General features: G+C 34.9%; 2 long non-coding RNA genes across 2 annotated transcripts; both read left to right on the plus strand.

Moving 5' to 3' along the window:
* Positions 1-6817: 6817 nt before the first annotated feature.
* On the plus strand, positions 6818-14954 carry LOC144354894 (uncharacterized). Its single transcript, XR_014931458.1, has 5 exons — positions 6818-6892; positions 11047-11183; positions 11494-11529; positions 12319-12351; positions 14910-14954. It is a non-coding gene; the product is annotated as an uncharacterized LOC144354894 (long non-coding RNA).
* Positions 14955-16931: 1977 nt separating this feature from the next.
* LOC146734576 (uncharacterized) lies at positions 16932-18119 on the plus strand. Its single transcript, XR_014931554.1, has 3 exons — positions 16932-17020; positions 17668-17717; positions 18097-18119. It is a non-coding gene; the product is annotated as an uncharacterized LOC146734576 (long non-coding RNA).
* The last annotated feature ends 5437 nt before the right edge of the window (positions 18120-23556 follow it).

Genomic DNA, 23556 nt, shown 5'->3' on the forward strand with positions numbered 1-23556 from the left:
TCTCTAATCTAAGCAAATATTAATTACAACAATAGTTCATTGCCAACTAAGAACTGTACTCAACATGTGACTTCAATGTTTTGCTCAAATAAAAAAATCGTAAACGCTGAATTTAAAATCGCTCCGTATTACTGATCATTAACAACAACGCTTAGGCAAAAAAAATCTTGTGTTTTCAGTAACGGGCCCCCACAAGATAGGGCAAGGTTTTTTTAATGGATCTCCGCAAGTCTGTGCATAGTCTATTCACTATGTTATTGTAACATTGCATAATAATAGTCTGATTAACTAGCATAGCACTACTTAGAAAAACAAAAAAAAAAACTTTCATTTTTGTACCAACGTCATACAATAGGATATTTTGAATTATCTTTAAAAAAATAAACCAAAAACATTTTGGTGTAAAAAAAAAACTTTCAATCTAATGTTTTTGTTTTAATCAACTGTAAACTACAACCTACCAGTAATCTTTTTATAAGAAATGATTTTTTTTATAATTTTAGTCTGACATTCAACATTCGAAAATTTAGGTCGAGTATTTTCAGTCAGTTAAGTTTTAAATATGCATTAAAATACTGTAATAGTTGACAAACTAAAAAAATTTTAATGAAAAAATTACAATGTATTACCATGTTTCAAAATTACTGTTTTCAAAAAGTAGAATCTACTGACTGCTAATAAAATAATTATTTTGTCACACTGCATGATGGATACTGAGGACAAAAGTCACAGGAAGTACACATGCTGCCATGCTGAGTTGTTTTTTCAGGGAGCTTTCTTCTGCAGCTCCGGGTTTTCAAAATCACGGAATCTTTTTTTTTTTCAATTAAAGGCATGAAGCAAAGGTATGAATACGGCAACCGAGGAGGGTCACGACCGTGCTTTTAAAAAGTCTCATTTTTTTGTGTGTTTCATTTTTTCAGTATTTCTAGCATTTATAATTAATATTTGATTTGCATTTTCAAATGGTTTTGTTGAAAAAAATCAATACAAAATTTAAAAACAAGGGTGAAAATCGCAAATTGAAATCCTCAGCTTACTTTTGAAAATGAATTTTCATTAATTTTGAAAATTTACTTTTATTTTACTTACTTGACTGTTGTTTGGCACTTCTGATTCAATCCAAAAATCGGTTGCTATTGAATATTGTAGTTGATCATTCTATTCTCCTGCATTCAATGCACATAGTCATACCTAGATCTGAAGTAAATTCGAATATCTATGCTATGGTTTCTAATTCCTGATTTGACAGTGGATTTCGTAAAATAATTTCCCATTACTAAACATACTTTGTTTCTGCTGGCGGTCTCAGAAAGGGTACTATCATATTAAATTATATATTGTGACATAAATTGTAAGTTAAAAGTACAGAGCCCTGGCTGTGTGAATGAAAAGCGCACATGTTTGGATACTTTGCAACAACCCATTGCACATGTTTATTTTTAAGACTGCTGATACAGTCACTGGATTGTGTTGTCAGCAGAATGTGAGATACATACATCCTGTCTCTCCCTGTGGCATAATGGTATGGCTCAGACAGTGACATGGTGATTGTGAAATACCTTGGAATGTGCTGAACCCAGTGTTGTTGGCAATGAAAATAGATATGACATCATTGACCCGAGTCTCCTACTTTAAATTGGTAGAGCTTGGATTAAGAGTGGTTTATTCCACTACCAAAATTGGCATCTTCTGTACACTGATTTGTCGGCTATTTCGAGATAACCAATCATTTCGTTATATACATTTTATTATTTGCATGGCCATAAATTAGCTAGGGTATTTAAGTTGAGACATAAGGGAAAATCTTTAGTCAGGAAGGTGACCTGACTTGATCCTGTAACATCTTGTGATGCTGATTCATGACTCCAGTGAGCTGTACCCTATACAGGGGTACATATGCAGACATGCTGTGCAGTAATCCCTGCTGATCAACAGGAACCACTGAAGCTCACTGCCTGAACTACTCCCGTTGTACCAGTGCTACCAGTAGCAGCAGATAGCAGTGCAGTTGCCGATACTCCCTGGACACAGAGCATGAGTTTAAATTGTAGTGCAGCTGCTTCGACAGTGTGCCAAATACGAAGGAACGCAACATTGCACATTGCTGTCCAATGGAGAGTGGAGTGTTCCCTGCAGCATCGATCAAGTCTCTAATTTATTTATTTTACAGTGTATCCCCCTCCCCTTGCTGGTTCCAGTGACCAGCATCCCTGTTATTTGTTTATTAAAGTACAGGAAACCGTATATATTGTGTTGTGTTGATTTGTTATAATCGTTACTGGTATATTTCTTTCTCTGCACAGCCTCATTCACCACCCTGTGACAGCGAACATGCTGAGAGGGAGGAGACTTATAAGATAAGCACGCTACCAAAGGCAAAGACTATTAGACCGGTATTAAAGACAAGCTCCCCGATCCTGAATACGGTGTAGCCCCATAAAGGCCCCCCCGCATTTAACGTCACAATATGTTCGATTGGCGTACCCACCTTCTTCTTCTGCAGGCACTCCATACCAGGTGTATATTTGAAGTAACACTTTTGTGTATTCCTTTGGTTGTATCACTACCCAACGAATTGCATTTTCATCCTTTGTTTCATATTTTCTATATGGAACACCTTCAACTATGGGTGTGTGAATTTAAACAAATGACACATATTCGGTTTTATATTTAATATTGTTTTTTTTCGTAGGTCCTTGCAAAACCTGTTCCAGTTATTGGAGGTTTTCATTCACTATTTTGCCATATATTATTATGTTATCCAACATAATTTCTCACTCTAGCCCAACTTTAATACTTTTCATTAACTTTACAAATGAAGAAGACGCATTACAAAATCCAAAGAGTGTGACCATGTGTAGGAGTCACTATCTGTCAAAAAAAAACAGCTTTTTAGGTGGCATCATTGTTCACTGGCCAAGTTCAATGTATAGAACCATTTGCCTAGAGCTAAACAGTCCCCGGTATCGGGTACACATACTTACTTCATGCAATTTTATACAATCTATAATATTGACCAGTACTATTGGCTACAACCACAGACTTTCCAATTTGTCTATAAATGTAATATCAAACATCTTTGGATTTTTATATTGGCCTGCTTCCTTTGCCTTTAGAGTTGTTGCTTAATAGGGGCTGTATTTATTCCATATTGAACTAGACCAGTTCTACCCATCCATTTCATTTATTAGGGCATTCTACTCAATTCCAGTACATCCCTCTGGAATAGACAGCGAGCCATGTTCCCATTATCAAAGATATCTATTATTTGATGTCCATCTCTAAATAATTTTAACGCTTATAATAAGCCCCTTTCTTTATCTTGACAGTGGCATGTCCATATTTATTAGATGCACGGAGAAACATTCATTTTTAGATTTCATTGGATTTTGTGCAATACTTATTCCCTTTGCCACTTCCTGATTCTTTGGGTATTATCATACCCACCAAATTATTATCTACAGTTTTGGCATTCCTGGCATTCATGTTTTGCGACTTTGTCAAAACATGGTATGGTATATCCGTGTAATTTTAATGCTTGATTTATTAGTCTCTCCGTCCACCTGTACCATCTTAGTTATGTATGATTTGAACAGATGTTTTTATTCCCGGGATATTGTTAGAGTTCCGGGGAATGTTTTCTATACCATTTTTTTTACTTACCCCACCTGGCGCCTTCAGTGATCATATTAGGTCTCCATCCTGTATGGGACGTGGTTTTTCATGCGTTCTTTCCCGCCATAATGATAAAAATGCATCCAAGCTGGTTACACACTTGTTCTCATCCTTTTCTGCTGTGTTTTTTTGAGAACACTTGATTTCCAACAAGACCCGCTGCTCAATAAATTCCATCCTTTCAAATGTATGTGTTATATATACCATCAGAATTCTTCATCATTCGCTCATAACAGGGTAATTTGTGTCCCGGCATTTGGGTTTCCAAAGTGATTATTCTGCTTGATGCAATGTGATTTGATCTGAACACACCGTCCCTTATTTCTTTATCCAGTACGACATTTTGGAAATAGTGTTTGGCGAACTTTTCCTGAAAATCTTGTTTCATTCTCGAGTTGGTAATTTCAGTGAGCTCCTGTATCACTTTGGCAAACTTTTAGTCATTTTCTTTTCTCAGCCAATTCTGACAAAGTGACTGCCAAGCACTGGCACACTACTCAAAATAAGTCCTCCAAACACTCTTTTTTTCTGTAGCAATTTATCATCCTTTGTGTTATTTTTGTGGGAAGGGGGGGGGGGGGGTCGAAAGTTGATTTTTTCACTGTTTTTTTGTCTGGAACATGGCTTCAAGTTTCTTCAACAGTCAAATGTATCTCGCCGCTGCTACTCATTGTGGCGTTTTTCTCTAAAATGGAAGAAAATATTCGTGGGTCTGCCGAGACCAATGTGATAGTAAGTACTAGCATAGCATAAGCGTTAAGATGGGATAGGGATAGTAAGGGTAGTATAACAGTCTGAGCGGGTTTTTTGAAAGCTCACACCATGGTGCGGGCTTTTTTTGGTGGGAATATATAACCTTTGACTGGGCCCGTGTTTGAGTCTATTTGTTTGCAGGACGGCACATAAATAATTCACTGCCTTGCAGAGAATACAGTTTTTTGAATAACTTTATTTAATGAAAATGTGGACATGGTAACGTGGCTTATGTGGGTGGTAGTTCTTATAAATTGGGAATGTGCTAAGTAGACTCACAATTTCCTAGATTTTCTACACCACAGCTATCTCTCTCTTTATCCGAGATCCTAATCGGGTCATAGACGAATTTATAAAATATTGGTACAGAGAGGTAATCCTTCCTACCATGTATCGGGTAGGTGCACAAGCTCTCCAGAGTCAGAGTTGACAATAATCCACTTTCTCCAGTTGTGCATACACATATACCAATATCCGATGACAATGGTCGGTTCACATACTAATAGAGAACGTAGCCAATGAATTCCAATTATTCATATATAAGGTCTGAGACTACACCAATTCATCAAGGGGTAGAGCAGGTCATCGTCCATGACGACAAGACACCACTTGACAGGTCATATCAATTGACAAATGTTTTAATACCTCCAGTGTTGTTTCATTTACCTTTTGACACAAAAACCTAAACTTGCAATCCGATAACACACAGTGGCTTTATTTCTCAACACCATACATCTGCAATTTACAGTGGGCCAAATAACGATGGGGGGGGGGGGTTCCCATTACAATATATACTTACGTAGTAGTCCGCACAGAATTCTGTGTCATCCCTGGGTGGCTGCATTTGTGACGTCAGTACATTACCATGGGAACACGCGTGTGCAGAAAGACCCGCGAACCAAGTCACGAATAACAGTATTAGTGACTCGTTTTTTTCATTGACTTTCCAAAGTCTAGCAGCGACGTGCAGAGTGACTAATCATGTCGTAGTATAGTCACATAGTGTTTACAATCAAACAGGGCTGTAAGAATTACATAATAGTTTATGCATGCATGTCTTGATTTTTTGAATGGATGCGGATAACTTGGTTCATGCATTGCAAGACCATGTTTCGGAAAGTGGCTGAAGATTACTCGCATCGATAAAGGGTTTAGAAATACAGCTTACAATTTTGGAGCCATGCATGCTCCTATATATAAAGCTACAAAAAAGGAGGAAATCCAAAACAGCTTAAAAAACACACTCGTGTGTTGAGGCATATTTACATTTTAATTTAAAATGAGCCTTTCAAACAAGGCGTTTGGCAACTAATATTGGTATGTCATTTGAGATGCACAACTTTGAAACATTGTGAAAGTATTGAATATTATAATAAATATAGGGAAAAATCCTTTGCATACGAACACCTAACTACGTACACGAAGAACCTACACATTCCCTTGGGTATTTGAAACGCAAATCGTCATCCAACTCTTAGCCTTAGAGTTGTATTACAATTTCGGTTTCAAATGCTCCGAAAATATGTTCTATATTCTTCGTTTAATTAGGTGTTCTTATGTAAGAGATTTTTCGCCTCAAAAATGTCGAATTTGATCGAATTTTGATAGCAGTTGTACTAACGTTCCCCAAATGGATCTTTTGGCTGTGAAAGTTAGGCCAGACTTTTATTATCCCATGTTTCGCGAACCCTCCGAATGAACAGGAGCCGAAAATGAAATAAAAATACAATTTTATTTCAGCGTAATTTCTCGCGCCCGCCGACTTGTAAGGGCAAAAAAAATGCTAAAAATATTATTTTATCTTCATTTTTTCACCGCCCGCCGCATACCAAATCCAAGTCGCATTTTCGTGGGAGTATCATGATCAAAGTACCGAAGTCTCGCGCAGATGAGAAACAAAGTTATATATGGAATACAATTTTATTTCATTTCTTCTCTCCGATCAATGATCTCACTTACAATTCTTTGAGAATCACACAAATATAATGGAAAAAAAGAATTACTTTTATTTGTTTCCGCCCTCCCCCCAAAAAATTGTCTTATAAAAACTCGAGAAACAAGCAATAAAAAAGTCTGGCCTTAGTTATTGGCTCATCCGGCCTTAAGGCCCGATGAGCCTATGCCATGGCGAGGCGTCTGTCGTCCAAAAATTACAAAATCCATGAATAAGGATGCCATTCACTGATTCTAGGTTAGCTATTTGTGATATATCTGTATGTTTTTAAGAGAATAAAGTTCATTTAGGCAGTAAATGGGTGCATTCTTTCTTTCTTGATACATTGATTTAAAACCTTCCCCACACGTGTTCTAATGGAATTACCCAGAATGTTTAGCGTAATCAGCAGCGCTCTACTTGTGCACATGCGCAGTTAATATTTCTCCCACAATGCACTCGTTATCACGAAATTTAAAATGGTGGATCGTTGCGGTCGCACATGTGGATCTTCTTGCGGATATTAAGGTAAGCTCACATTTTCTCATTGAAAAGCGTGGCACGGATCTAGAAGCCGTACCTACACACGAATTGGTGACGTCACAAAATACATGACCTTCAATCGGGGTCGTTTCCTCGGTATATACGAATTGGTATATACAAATTACAATAAAGATACTTAAGACATTACACATAAGGTAAAATAAATCATGTGACAATATAATGATAATAACGGTAATAAATCCTAGCTTAACAGTTGAACAGAACGATCATATAGTCAGTCGGGTGACGCCGAGGGTCACGCACTTGTTGCAAAATGGCCGTGTGGTTGAAACTGGGTCATGGCGTGACGGGCGAGGAAGACATCATTAAACACTCTCAAAATCACAATAAAACGGGGAAGTGGTTGCATATTACGGCGTAGCCAACATGGGAAATAAAAAACCGCCCATTACAAACGACATGGGTTCGAATCACACGAGATACACACTCACCAGAACCGAAGCAATCAGAAACGAGCAATCGTTTTGGCTTTTCCGTTCAACTCATCGGAACACTGGAGTAGGTAGAAAAATGAACACCACTTAACGACCAACGTCGTGGCGTGGTACACAAGCGTGCCATCAAAATAAAACAAAATTAGCTTGAAAAGACAGTGGGTTCGAGTCCCGCTCAGAGCTACCGTAAAAACGTAAATCAAATAAACTGAAATCTCTCAAACCGTAAACAAGTAAGCAAAGAACGTCGCAAAAAAATAATAAACCTCACAAATATGTTGTATTTCTATATCTATACACACTATATACTCTTATCAATTGCAAATACAACCAGTGAAGACACTCGTGGTACAGTGGACAAGACAGTGCGCTGGGAACTCAGAGATCGCAAGTTCGAATCACGGATTGGACACTCCTATGAAAGACGTTAAAAACATAAACAGCGGATTCAAAAACTCAAGTCAGAAAAACAGAACACAAGAATACTACCTCACATGGAAGCCAGTCGAAGTCGACGAAGAACGAACACAGTTGACAGCTGTAGGTCACGTGCAACAACAGACACGAGGAGCATGGCTGCTCTCCAAATGGGTCCCTTCTTTTGTATTGACCCCCTAATGATTACTGATCCCCCTTTCTAACTCTTCCCCCCAAAATAATATATCGCCCCTTTTAAAATGTATTGACCCACAAATTAATGAATATTCATGAGCACAGAAACTGCTACGTCATGAATAAATTAGCATAATTAAAAAAATTTGCATAAAGTGTAGGTATGTCTTCTGGAGTCCTGCCAAAAGCGTTGTTGTTGTTGTCGAACGCAGAACATCACCATCACAACGAGTTGACAGTTCTTTATTTAGCTCCATGACAAGACTCACTCAGACTGCAATCGAGGGATTTAGTAAAATCGAATCACCATTCGTTTCGTTTTCGATCGATCTTATAAATCGATGTTGCTGATCGGTGATATGAAATACAGTTTTACATTCAGCGTGTAAGATTTTTTTGAGCAGACGTTGAAATCGCATGTTTTTTTTTTGGCATTGGAGCGATCGGGATTATCAAAGCTCGTTAAAACCATCACGACGACGAGTTATATTGACATGACTGCAATTGAATGTTTTGTAAATGCATTTTGTAAAATCGAATCACCATTCGTTTTTCGATCGATCCTATTAAGGCCCCCCAAAACAGTTTAGTTTCCAGCATGGAGCTCTTTTTAGCTACTTGTTTCCGGTAGCCCGATCTTGTGGAGATACTGAGTATCCTTGAAATGTATAAGGAGTTTTTTTTCTGCAAAATGTGTCAGATTGGCAACATTTTCCGCTTTCCATGTTAAATCTATACCAGAATCTGCATGCATTTCAAAACTACATGTTTTGGACCATGTTTCTTAGAGGAGCCGTGGCCAGAAAGAATTTAAATGATAGACACCTGCAATACGTACATGTAAGCATGTTGCTTTTTTTAGTCAACACGCATTTCGAATCTTCTCATTCTTGAATTTCTCATGTACTTTGCTTGCAACTTATGAGGTATTCCTCATTAGAATCAACAACAATTTATTTACAAGTTTGCTTCATATACGGCAACCGAGGAGGGTCACGACCGTGCTTTGTGAAAAGTGTGACTTTTTTGTGTGTTTAATTTTTTCCGTATTTCTAGCATTTATAATTAATATTTGATTTTCATTTTAAAATGGCTTTGTTGATTAAAATCAACACAAAATTTAAAAACAAGAGTGAAAATTGCAAATTGAAATCCTCATCTTACTTTTGAAAACGACTTTTCATTTGAAAATTTACTTTTATTTTTGAAAAGTGATTTTAATTCGAAAATTTTATTCTATTTTCAAAAATGGATTCATATTTGAAAACTTACTTTTATTTTTGAAAATGAATTTGCGTTTGAAAATTTACTTTTATTTTTGAAAATGAATTTGCATTTGAAAATTTACTTTTATTTTGAAAATGAATTTGCATTTGAAAATTTACTTTTATTGTTGAAAATGAATTTCCATTTAAAAATATACTTTTATTTTCGAAAATTAATTTGCATTTGAAAATTTACTTTTATTTTTGAAAATGAATTTGCATTTGAAAATTTACTTTTATTTTTGAAAATAAAAATGAATTTGCACATGAAATAACACTTCTATTTTTGAAAATGAATTTAAAATTACATTTTCATTTTGAAAATGACTTTGCTTTTTAATTTTTGTTTTGAAAATGGTTTTTACTTTTTCGCCCTTTGCTCCTTGATCTCTAACCCTTGACCAAAACTGCTCAGCCAATCAATGGCAAATTGACTTTTGAACGGCGCTTCTTACGTACACTTGTTGAAGCAGGGTGAAGAGTCTCGCTCATTTAAGTTTTTCCTGTGTGAGAAAGGTGAGTATCGTGACTTATTTACATGTAATGAGGTCTGAATTGAGACGGTCGTTTGCCTATCATACAAGTACTTCCAAAGATAATCGCCGAAAAGCAAGGATTGTTGTTCGTTGTAATCATCGTCGTCATGCACAGATTGGTCCGCCTGAAGTAATTTCTGGCAATTAGGCATATGTGAAGCCACTGAGGTATATTTGGTTACTTTAATCTGACATTCAGATTGTTGTGGAAAGAACATGGGAATTAAAGTCTAGCAATGAGTGGCAAAACTGTACATGATAAAGTCACCCACTCATCGAGTCGAATTTGAAAATTGAATGAACTGCTGTAACCTATAATTCTATCATTTCCCGGGAGAAAATGGGAAAATAAGAAATGTTTTATTATTTTACTTTTATAGACAGGTGAATAATTGTTGCCTGTATTTAACTCTGACAATGGAGCCTGGAGGTAAAAAAAAGGAATTCGTTTTTTACCTTCATGCTCTAACCCTACCCCTACCTTCCACCACCCCCAAATAAATAGAATTAAGGAAGTTGCAGGTCAGATTTTGAGATAGAGTGTGGGGTCGGGTGCAAGGGAAAGACTTTCCATAAATGATTAATATTGTTCAGTGTTATTATAAGTTAGCTCTACTCTTTGAATGCTTATATTACAGAATGGACTGTGACCATGAAAATATCCCTAGGGGAAAATGTTCTAAATGCTTATGTAAGCAGTATAAAAAGCAAATGCAGTCTAATAATTGTAAGGCATGTTCTTGTATGGCTAGAGACAATATGTGTTTATAATATGCATTTCATTAACACAATCACATATGACTCACTGCCAACATGACATACCTTTTTTATTTATTTTTATTTTATTTATTTATTTATTTTATTTATTTATTTATTTATTTATTTATTTATTTATTTATTTATTTATTTATTTATTTATTCACCCTTGCTCAATTTCTAGAAACAGAAACAAAGTAAAAGTTAATATTACTGACAGGACGGCATTAAAATGTCAAGTAAGATCCTGCTTCCTGACTTTTATTTATTGCTGTGCTACAATGCATAGGTATGGTTTCTAGAAACTCTCCATATTTATAGAGTATACTGCACTTTGTTGATACTTAACTCATTGTATCTGTTTTTATTGAAGAGAGAGCAAGACTACACATGTCAACTAGACAATATGCACATGCAGCCGTCCCCAATAAACAACAACCAATCTTGGGTATGCTACGTCATATTAGTTGTTCTTTAATAATAACAAATGTTTTTTAACACATTTTTCATGCTAGCGTGCTGGTTCTTGCCAGTTATGTGCATGCACATATTTCTTAAGTGCATCAATGGCAAGTGCAGGTGCAGTGCTGAAAATGGAGTGTGTGATGTGTGGTCATAGCATTAAAAAACACACACCTTCAAACAAAAACTGGTGAGTTTGATTTTTAACAAAGTTTATATTTCCAGTCTTGCTAATCACTGTTCTCCTGCAATATATTTGCTAGACTCATAATTTGAAATGTGCCAATCTGAGGGTTAGGATGTTTTTAGAAAACATTTGTGGACAAATCAAATTTTTGTAATATTTTGTGTGTATTTTACCATTCTATAAATTGTATAGGCAATCTTTTTGGTAGTTCTCTCTACACATTTTGTCATTTTGCTACTGTATTTGCAGGTCAGAATTTATTGATAATTTAAATGTGCAAACTAATTGTTGTTTTTCCTAACCATAATTTCAGGACATACAGTGAATAGTAGCCAAGCAAGCAATGATAGTGAGTGAAAAAAGAATTCATATCAGTATTAGTTACCTATATTGCATTTCCATTTTGTACATTCAAGTATTGATTATCTTACATGTAGATATAAGCATGCACATTTTCACGTTATTTAAATGGAGAGATATCAACTCTGTAAATGTATTTTAAGAGAGTCCTTCAATTCAGACCCTAAGAACAATGATTGGTCACTCCATGACATGTAGTCTTGTTTCATCATGCTAGAGGGTAAATTTCCATGTTACTATATGCATATATAATGCACATTTGCAAGCAAACACTAATGTGAAAATGAAAGAAGTAATCACATATCATTTGTATAAGTATGAATCTTCAGTGACAAGTAGCGTTCTGGCTCAAGTTCATTGCATTCTATTTTAGAACATACAATATAGATGCAAGCAGTGATAAGGAGATTTCCAAATAATAGCTACACTGGCTGCAAGTCTGCAACACAGTGATGGTTGGTAGTATTGTCTATCGAAAAAAAAGCTAAAATAAATTATAATAATAAATTTATTATATAACAAACTAAATTTAACAGTACTTGAAAATGGAGATGCCTGTGATGTCTGGATCACGTTCACGCTGAAAAATATACTAAATGACCAAATGTAAACATTGTTGTACAATTGTAAACATCACGCAGTGCTTATTGGGAAAGCAATCATCATATTTATTACACTCACTGTAAGCGTCTTTGTTGAATATGTCTAGTGGTTGTTTTGCTTAGCTCAGGCATAACCTGTAGTAAAAGGCGTTAATAGATATGTTGTTTTGTTTCAGATGCAGACCACAAAAGTACCACAAGTACTGAAGGTAATTATTGATATGTTTTTAGATTTATTGTCCAATGAAACAGTGTCAGCTGGGGATACAGTTAGTCTTGTCTTTCTGTCCTTTCAATTTTCAGACCAATTATTTTGAATCTTGCTGTGAATCATGGTCCAACATTTGTGCCTACATGCATCAGTCTGTCTGTCCTTTGTTTGTTTGCATTTAAGTACAGAATCATAATTTTAAAACTTTAATTTTATAGCCAAATTTTGAACACTTGTTGTTGGTCATTATCTTACACTTGGTAGTGCAAACTACCAGCTTACATACACCAGTCTTTCGATCTGTCTGTTTGTCTGGTTATTCAAATAGAGCCATGTAAATTCACAGGCCATTTATATTATAGCCCTATATACTGTATGTCTGTGTCAGTGTGTCTGTCTGTCTGTCTGTCTGTCTGTCTTGCAGTTCAGTCGTACATACATCTGTCTTCTTTTTTGTTTATTTGTCCTATATTTGTATAGAGTCATATATCAATGATCACGCCACTACCAATGTCAAATACAATGTTTGAAATAATTATTTCAATGTCAAAAATAAATTATAAATGAAATCAAAAATCAATTTCAAAATGTTCAACATGCTTCTCATCATGGCTGGTTTATTCAGATTAGTAAAACATCAAAAATTAACTTGTATATAGCAGTCAGTCACATACAGTACCTTACCGATCACTCCACAACTAATGTCTGATTGAAAAAAAAAATCATTTTAATAAAAAGAAACTTTTGGTGAAACTACTAATGTTTAAAAAAGTCAATGCAGGATCTATGTCAGCACAAGAAAACTCAATGTCAAAAATCTTATCTATCTTATTCACAGACTGTTGCCTTTGTGTCATGGGGTGTTCTAATCATAACCCTATCCCACAAAATCTGAAATAAAGCATTCTTGGTAGCTCCATATTGATTGAGGTAACACACAAGACAGTCTCATACCTGTTTACGATTGTCGGTATTTTTTTAGTTTCTGGCCAGAGATATTTTACACAATTCACTTGTTACTGTTTTTTTTTCAATTACCCAAGAATCCTCCATTACATATTTTGCCACTATTTTTGCACAAAAATGGCAAAAAATCATAGATAATAATACATAAAAAACACATATTTACAACAACCATAGCTTAATAATATTAATGTCATGACACATTAATTTTCCTGTTTACTAATTAGAGCAAAGACTCGCGTTTTTATTGTAAATTTGTTTAAGTATATTGTAAAAATAATTAAAAGTAATGCAGTGCATAAGCAGTTTGTGAAAAGTGGTACAAATGTACAGATTTGTCATGTGTTGTATTGTGCTTATGTATATTACTGCATTATTATTTGGGTACACTGAGATTAATACAGTATGTGCACTATTATTTAGGAATTTTATACAATTTATGTTATATTATTCTATTAGAGACATTGAGATTATTAAAATACATGGTTTAATATATTATGTTAAACAGTGTTTATAACACAAATTTCGCTAGTTTCCCATGTGACTTTTTGTTCATGTGACTTCGCATTTCTTTGTTGTTTTCTTCCTGGCGTCATTTTAAAGTCAATTTCTCCGTTGTTGTTACCTAAATAAGTATTTTCTTCTTTGATCCCACCACCACCAACACACCTCCTGGGTCTTCGCCATAGTTTCATGGGGCTCATATCCCTCCCCAAGATAATATTTTTACTTAGTTATACTGTTATCTATAGTTGTACTTTTATCTAGATAGAGATTAATGTATTTTATTAATAATCATTAACCATCCATTTGCAGCCATGCTGCTTTAAACAGCTAACCTCGGTAGTTCGCAGCCAAGCTGCATCTATCATAACTACTAACTTCTTGCAGCCAACGCTGCTGCTCCACAGTATAGCCACAGCAATCACTGCCTAAACGTTAAATTGCAGTCATGCTGCAATCTGTCATTACACTACAGTCCCAGCGGTTGAAGTTTCATTACTAACACAGATTTTTGAGTTGTTATTTCTTGCATGCGTTCACATGGAGGGGGCTCATGACATCCTGGTATATTTCTGTAAGCCAATGGATTTCGTTGTGTGCCCCTCTGTTTTGTCAAAGTAATAAACTTATTTTTCATGTATCTATCTGTGTTTGTGTCATAAATTCATTTTTTCATGTAATTGTTTTTGTCCTTTTTTTGGTCAGAATTGTTCCCACCTAAAATTTGAGCAATATTTAGATATATTATTGCCTTCTTTCAGAACTTTTATTCTCACTTTTGCCATAAAATGAAAAGATTGTTGGTTTGTATTCATCTATTCATTTGTTATTCTTAATGGTCAAGGTTGTAAAAGTTATGTTTTGAATAACAATAAATGTTGTTTCTGTTGATATCTCAAAACTCAAAACTATTCATAATGTCTGCCCAAATTTATATATTATTCATCAAAATCTTAGAACCAGTTGTAAAAAAAGACAAAAATATATACCCCAGTAATTTCATATAAGTTAATATTAAAAAAAATAGTTCTACCAATTCACTTTTTTGATGAGCATGCAATAACATTGTATCTCTATGATTTCTTCTAGATACATGGGCTGAAATAAAGAAAAAATAAAAACTCATTGGAAGACAATGTTTGGCAAAGAAGCCACATAATATAAAGGTGAAATGTCCCTAGGTAAGAACTGCTGCTCACTTCATAGATTAACTCGTGTATGTCAGCAATTGTTTTTTAGCTCGGCTGTCGACTTTGTCGAGCAGAGCTTATCATATGAGTGGTTGTCCGTCGTCGTCCGGTGTCTGTCGTCCATGTCAACTTTTTTCTTTTTCAACATCTTCTTAAAAAATGGAAGCCTGAATGCTTTGATACTTGGTGTATATGTACCTTGGGTGGACCTCTCTTAGATTTGTTCATTTCATGATGATATCTTTTGGTCATACTTTGTAATATTTGGTAAAAAGTGATATTTTGGACTTCTTGTTAAAAACCACAAGTCCAATTGCTTTGATGCTATACATATTATTCATTTTCCAATGATATCTCTAGTTCTTTAATTGAAATGTGCATTGCTAACAGCGAAGCCATCTCAGCCAACAGGCTGCTTGTTTTTTCTCTTCTTAAAAGCCATGATTCTGAGTGCATGGTCTTTTGGTATAAACTTAAAGGTATTTTGATTGGACTACAAGTCTCTATATTTAATGAATATTTTTGTTGCTGTGGTGTAATTGGTGTATTCTCAGAACCACTTGCAGTATTGTGTTGATGAAGTTGTATGGTAGGTTTGTTTTGTATTCTGTAATTTACCGGGTTAATCTTATTGATGTACAATAATGGACAACCATTCAACCAATAATTATATATAATCACATGACAAATGATCAATGTCTGAGTTTCCTAGTGGACACACTGCCTTATTAACTCACCATAGTAGTCTTAATTGAGGGATCAGAAGGATTGGTGAATGTAATTTTTCTTCTTCATTTTGTAACTGTATACTGTATTAGGTTTTCATGCCTGTTTTCATCCATTATTATTAGTTTCAGTCCTGGGTGAGTGTACCGTGTCAGGATAGCATTATGATAAAGAAATGATCACAGACCCTTGTCACATAGTCCCAAACTGGAATATAGTCTTTGTAGCAAATGCACTTGCAAATTGCACATAAAAAGTCAAGAGAGTGAACAGTTGCATTCAATGTCTGTAATTGTTACCTGGCACAAAAATGAATATGAACCTTTATACTTTAAAGTATAATGCCTCAAACAGCTTATAAAATGTACTATTAATTTATTTTATTTGTTTTTGCATCAGATGGTAAAAAATATAAGAAGGCTGCCGGATTAAAAGACATTGTAAGTAAAGTTAATCAGATGAGTTCTATGATTATGAACAAGAGTTTGTTACATTTTTGATTTGAAACTGTTACATGCTGGATCTAACTGTGACAACACATATAACAGTTTTGATGTTATTTGATACTGTTATCTGATCCATCAATTTAATTTTGACTTCCTTGTCATTTATTTTTTATCAGCATGTTTAAATAAGGATTGCTGCCCCAGAATGTATTGAGCACACAATGTTTTGTCTGTTATCTACTGCGCAACGTTTTAAAGCCATGTGTGTGTTTTTCATAATTTTTTTTATGGAATTGGCATTTAATCAAGTGGGAACAAAGAACCTGCTATGCAAAATGAAGTATTTAAATTTTCATACTCTGATATTTTCCCAACAGGTTCCTTTTAATGTACCATTAACAGTAAACAATGTAAAGGAAAAATGCTGCATATTCTACAACAGTAGATTTACCTCATCAAAATTGTTGGGTGGGACAACAGGTCCTGAGTTTACCTGTGATGATCAAATTTAGAGTAAAACTAGTTTTTATTTTTATAAGGTTAGTATAATTACTGATTTCCTCATATAAATGTTGGACAGGTGGCCATTTACTGCTATTCTGAGAGTAGCTCGTCGATATTTATTGTTAAAGAATTCTGACATCACTGAAGGATTTCTTTTGTAGTTTGTCTCACAGTGAACACAATCATCTCTATATCTAATCTATGAACGCATATTTCAAAATGGATGTTAAATGTTATAGGCTGGTCAAGAAGAAGAAGATGACAACAGTGATGATGACAAGGAAGAAGATGATGATCATGTTGGAGGTGGGGAGATGAGAGAACCAAGTAGAAGGTGTGTATGAAGCTGTATAGGAAACACTAGATTATACTACTAGATAGCTAATTACTTAATGTTAAGTAATACCTGTACTGTATTTGCTCTATTAAAATCTCATCTCCAATGTATACTTATTTGACTACCCTTTAATTTATGTAAGCACATGCAACTACTAACAGATCAAACATGGTACTGTAATAAATCCAACATCTATGGTATTTGCAAAAATATCGCTGTCTATAGCTATATATCACTGAGCAGTTTCATTAATTCAGCGTTTGATGTAAAGCATTTTGCATTATAATTAGTCTGACATGCACACCAGACTCTTGTTGTGTGTCCTGTATCACCATTATGCTCCCCCCTCCCTTTTGAATTCATGCGATGACTATTTAATACTTGTGTTATCACTGTGGTCAAGCAAACTTTGAACATCGAACATTACTCTTGAAATATAATTCAAACAGCAATTCATGACGAGATTTATTGTAATAAAGCTAATAAAAATGTGTCATATAACTCACAAACATAGTAACTTTCAGATTAGATTCATGGCCAAGTTACTCAAAATTGAATGACTTTCAACTAAGTTTTGCAAACAGTACAACATTACTACAACAGGAAGGTAAAACTGCATACATGCATACTTTTTTATTCTTTAGTTTTATCATGAGTGACATAGTTGATTACAGTGAGAACTCGGGTAAAAATGGTGAGTATTTATACAACATTAATAGGTTGAAAATATGTAATTTGAATAAAGATCTTTCACTCAATGCTTACCATGGTTGGTTACGATTGTTAAATGAACTACTATTGAATGATGAAAGGGAACATTGTAAAATTGTAGCTTGAACTAGGAATTTTTTTTCTACTTGAAAGAATAAATTACTAGGTGTGTTAAACATTGAGGTTGTTATTTGTGAACCAAGTATACTGATTAGCAGCACTTACATAAATAACAGTGGTGTGTTATTGCCAAAAGTGATATTTGTCTATTACTGTGATGCAATTGATGGTTTATATATGCTTCTATTAGAAATGCACTTTCAAACCAAATTAAGTATCCAAATATCCTTCCATCCTTGCAGAATTCTCAGCTTCAGCTAAACTTAAAAGCTTTGCAAGATGTGCAAGTGACAACCTTGGTAAGAATATACACGTGCTGCTTTTCTTTATTCAATATACTCTGGTCTATGTGATACATTTTTTTCTCTTTAAATTTTAGTTCAAATTTGTGCATACATTTGTATGTACATACAAGCATTCATGAGTTGATTTCATTGAAATATCAGACATGTACAATACATAGTGCCATACATAATGTTTTCTAGATTACTGGTATAACATTAACTTTAGTACATCTTTAGAAAAACACTGTTTGTATTTGTTTTTAACAACATTTGTGTTCCCATTCTCATTTTTATTAAGAACAAGATATGAATAATTCATCAAACAAGACTGATTACCATTTTTGTTATCACTAGCATTGAGTATTTAATTAAGGTTTCCTTTTACAAAATATTATGGAAACATACTTGACCTGTTTTGGTAAAATTTCACAATACATGGTAACTGGAGTTTGTATATTAATGTTTTGTTGCAATATTAAATAAGATTAATGAATTGTTTTCTCCTTAGCTGTTTCTGATAGAAAGAGAACTGCTGTAAAGATAAGTGATGAAGTACCCAAATCTTCTAGTATGTTATTATATTCTACTACATGTATTATAAACTCCTGTTCATCTCTCGATCACATAATGTATTATTATAATCTAATGTATATTAGTTTCCATTAAAAAATGTACTCTAGATTACTAAACTCTAGCACTTACATATATTTGCATATCTCATTGACACTACACGATTTCCAGCTTAACTTCACTTCCCACATTGTTTAGTCTCCATATTGACATTTTGATATACTGCCATTCACTACTCTCTTTGTTGGGGGAGATGGCGGGTGCAGTCTCCGAGCTTCGGAGTGCAATGAACCAGATGGTTCAGATCAAATTCGCTAGCCAGTTGGCCACTGCCAACGGTAAACCAAGGGCGCCCCAAGCACAGGAAACACAACGCTCTAAGACGACGTTCGCTAGCCAGAGTAAACCAGGAGGCAAGCACTCATACCCTTCCACGGGAGGGAGGACTAGCGGCATGCCCATATGGAGGAAGGGACCAGGTGGTGGCTCCTCACCCTCCTCGTTTGATGCTTACCTCTGCAACCGGGGGGACAGGCATGTGTTCAGCGAGTGGCCAGGTCACAACTTAGTGAATACCGCAAGTCTTGGGGAAACTCGCCTCATGAGAGAAGAGAGCATCCACACCTTGCATCTGCCAAACCCATGACCCCATATCCCTTTCGTACACATATTGCGCCGGTGTAGTCAGGTTTGGAGGCAGTGGGTGACCGATCCCTGAACTTTTCCAGGTGGTGACATACTGTTATGGGATACCACTGAAATCTTCATCTCCCCCGTCTGTGTCTCCCCTATTGGGCACCACCAGGGGATTCCCGCAAGGCGGAAGGAATCAGACAAGGAAGTAGACAGTTTGCTGGAAAAGAGCGCCATACAAAAGGTAGATCGGTACTGTACACATCCTTTAAAATCTAGTAAATGTTTACTAATATCTAGCAGTAATACATTTTCATCAGCTAATGAGTTGCAATTTTTTTCATTCAGTTGGAATTACCAAATTTCTCAAACTTGGGACGAGCCTACCACTCACTTCTCTTGAAAAGATCTGTAAGTCATAATGTATTCGTATTAGTCCCCGTTCGGACGAAGTCCGAAAACAGGGACTTATAATTCGGTCTCCGTCCGTGCGTCTGTCCGGAGTCCCTTGGACCGATTCTGTTCATTCTTTGCATGTGCCTAGTACTTTATGTGGGACACATGCACATGCAGTGGTTTAGCGATTCGATTTTGAAAATGTTGTATTTTGGATATTCTTTGTCAGTTTTCCTTCAAACTTGGTACATATATTATACATATTAGGATACATGTTCATGACGATTTATTTCACAATTGGATCAAAGATGGCTGACTGGCAGCCATCTTGTTTTTTGAAAATGTTGTATTTTAGACATGCTTTGTCAGTTTTCATTCAAATTTAGTACATAGATCATACATGTTAGGATACATGTCCCCGACCGTCCGTGAGTTCCTGAGTCTGTCTGTCCGTCCGTCCGTCTGTCCGTCCGTGCGTCAGTCTGTCCAGAGTCGTATTTCAGAATCCTGTGGACCGATTCCGTTCATTGTTTGCATGTGCCTAGTACCTTATGTGGGACATATGCACATGCAGTGGTTTAGCGATTCGATTCAAAATGGCCGACTGACAGTCAGCTTGTTTTTTGAAAATGTTGTATTTTGGACATGCTTTGTCAGTTGTCATTCAAACTTGGTACATAGATTATACATGTTAGGATACATGTCCTTGACGATTTATTTCGCAATTGGACCAAAGATAGTCGACTGGCATCTTGTTTTTGTTTTTTATGCGGTATCATGGACGTGCTCTGTCAGTTTTCATTCAAATTTGGCACATACATGTACTTTATACATGTTAGAATGCATGTCCATGACAATTTGTTTCAAAATCTGGTCAAGGATGGCCGATTGACAGCCATCTGACTTTTTGGCCTTACTACTATATTTCCACAATTTATGTACCATTTTCATTCGTATTTGGCACATACATCTGTGTGTGTGCATCTTTACATGAACTCAGACAAGCATTTGGTCACGTTCAAATGTAATACATGTATATTATATATATACACAACTGATAACTTACGGTATGGACTACGGCATGTTATGCAATTACTAGTTAGCTATTGATTTATCAATTGTTCGCAACCAAATATTGATTATATGAAACCATGCATACTTGCATGTGTACATATAATTCTTGCCCAAAATGTATACCATTGTTGAGTGAATATTAAATATATTTTTTAAAAACTAAACCACAAACATGAATTAATTTGATATTTTATAAACAGTGCAAAATATTGAGACAACTACATGTATAAAAAAAATTGCATTCTGTGCCTTAATGGGTCCATATAAATTACCATATGACTTAAACAATCTTGACACCATGATGACTCGTTGACAGGTTTCCTATTAACCAACTAGCATTGGACAAAGTTTATCGTTGGACATCGGTATCTGAGTTGACCTTTACTTTATATGTTTTTTGTTGTCATAGAAAGACATTGAAAAACAGGATATTTATATTTATTCCCAATATTCTATATCCCAAATCAATCTCATAAATTGAAGAAATCAGTCTAAGAAATCAAAATTAAACAGCTCTGTAAGTCCTATCATATGGCACAGATATGGGAAGGGGTGTCTGTGTAGAATGTATTGAGGACGTAGCACAACCAGCCAGCACAACATACTTTTGCTAACCAGTCACTTCACTGCTACACACAAAAAGTTTGTCATCTAAGTGTTTTCACTCAACCAAGAAAATTGCTCCTATTTGGCCTTTAAGGGAAACCATGTGGAAGAAATTTTTCAACAAGAAAAGTGATTGTTTTAAAGTAGAAGCCTACTCATAAACGATAATACCAATAATATATTCATTTTGCAATTTATTGTACTCGCAGATAATACAAATACTGTAAAAGAGTTAATTATTCACTGGGTTTTTATTTTGCTCATTTCGCTGACTGGAAAATGTGCTAAATTAAAACCCAGTGAATATGTAAAATTTAGCATAGAACACATTATCTAAATGATAAAACCGTGAATTAAAATAAAAACCCACTGAATATGCCTAAAATGGTAAATCAGCGAAATTTAAACCCAGTAAAAATTAGTGATTTTACAGAATGTGGACTTAATAAAAGTTGGTAGCAACCAGTCTATTGTTATGGTTATATTTTGTGAGTGGTGGCCATTTTGTAAGTATTTTACTATTGATACCTGTGGCAAAGAGGTTATACCATATCTCAAATTGTAGGCTCATGATATACATGTCGGATAAAAAAATATCAGAATATCATTTTGGTATCTTGAATTAATTAAAAAATTAGTGTTTTAAAAAGTGACAACAAATGTTACATTTATTCAATGAATGTTTCCTCGCCTTTCAAACGTTCATTAACATAAAAATGTCTTATTGAAGACACAGTGGCACAATACAACCTTTCCTTTTAAGGAGATCAATCGTTCTCACAAAATTTCTCCCAGAGGAGCTAACAAAATTGCTTCAATTTTTTTTCAATTTCACACATGCAAAATCGTTTATCAACACATCATTCCCAAAACTTGCATCAGTGCTTTTAGAAAAGCTATTTTTAATTCTCAAGTCAAATCACTCAAAATGCAAAGCTTATACGTGTATGTAAAGCACCTGCCTACCAGAAGCATATTTTTCACTATGATGTACATATAAATAAATTAATTTAGGACCCACATACCGCATATGCTTTTTTAGTTGCACATGAGGTATTTCTATTGTCAAAATTTCAATGATTCAGTATAATACAACACATTTTTGGTTTATTTGCACTTCTAATACGATAAATACGGTACATATATTTATTTGAATCAATACATTTTTCTTAATCAATTAAGCTTGATCTTAATTGATTTTCACAAATATAGTCAAGCACAAGTAAAGAGTTTTGTTTGTAACTCTGCTTCCACCCCTAACATTTTGTAAATCCACCACAGGATTCTCTACATACATGTACATGTCATCACAAGTACATTGAGTTTATTAATAAGTAAACCATATATAGTCTACTCATCTGCGAAATAAGTATAGAGTTTAATTAAGAAAAGAGCTGAAGATATTCAGAATAACCAACGGTGGAAAAATGGACTTTGTTGTGCCTCAATAAATACAATTTAAACAGCTTGTAATCATGGTTTGACATTTGCCTCATAACCAAGCAAATCTACATTTATTTTCATAAGACAACAGAACGTTAATAACATCTTTCTATATGTACCGGGGTAGTGTCAGGGCGTGAAGTTGGATATAAAGAGAGCACCTATTTCTAAAAGGCCAAAACTTGCTTTGGGCTGATGGAAATTGCAACAATTTTGGGAGGCATTCGGGCGAGGCATTTATGAAATGTTGAGCTATGCAGTGCAATAATTCAATACTAGTATATAGTAGATTTCAATACAAACATGAATGCCTTTAGGTTATGTAAATAAAGTTAATGGTAATTTATAAATACACATTGACGCCAACAAATTCAAACTTATGTGAGCAGAATATTATGACCATCAAAATGCAATAATAGTATCAGGTGGTGTTTCACATTTAAGACTTTTGATAACAAAAATGGCAATATTTTCATGGTATTGTAATGAAATCAGGAACATAGAATGTAAAAATGTCTCGAGAGATCTCAATGTCGACTGACCTTAAAAGGTGTGTCTTCAAAGTCAAAAAGGGGTGTACTGACGGATATTGCAACAGAACCTGCAAGTTAATATACATCTTTCACAACGACTTTTACAGACACAATCCCAGATTATACCAGAAACCCAGACATTTTTACAGCAGGCTTTAAATAA

Source organism: Saccoglossus kowalevskii, chromosome 14, assembly GCF_978046115.1.
Source record: "Saccoglossus kowalevskii chromosome 14, keSacKowa6.1, whole genome shotgun sequence".
Classification (NCBI taxonomy): domain Eukaryota; kingdom Metazoa; phylum Hemichordata; class Enteropneusta; family Harrimaniidae; genus Saccoglossus; species Saccoglossus kowalevskii.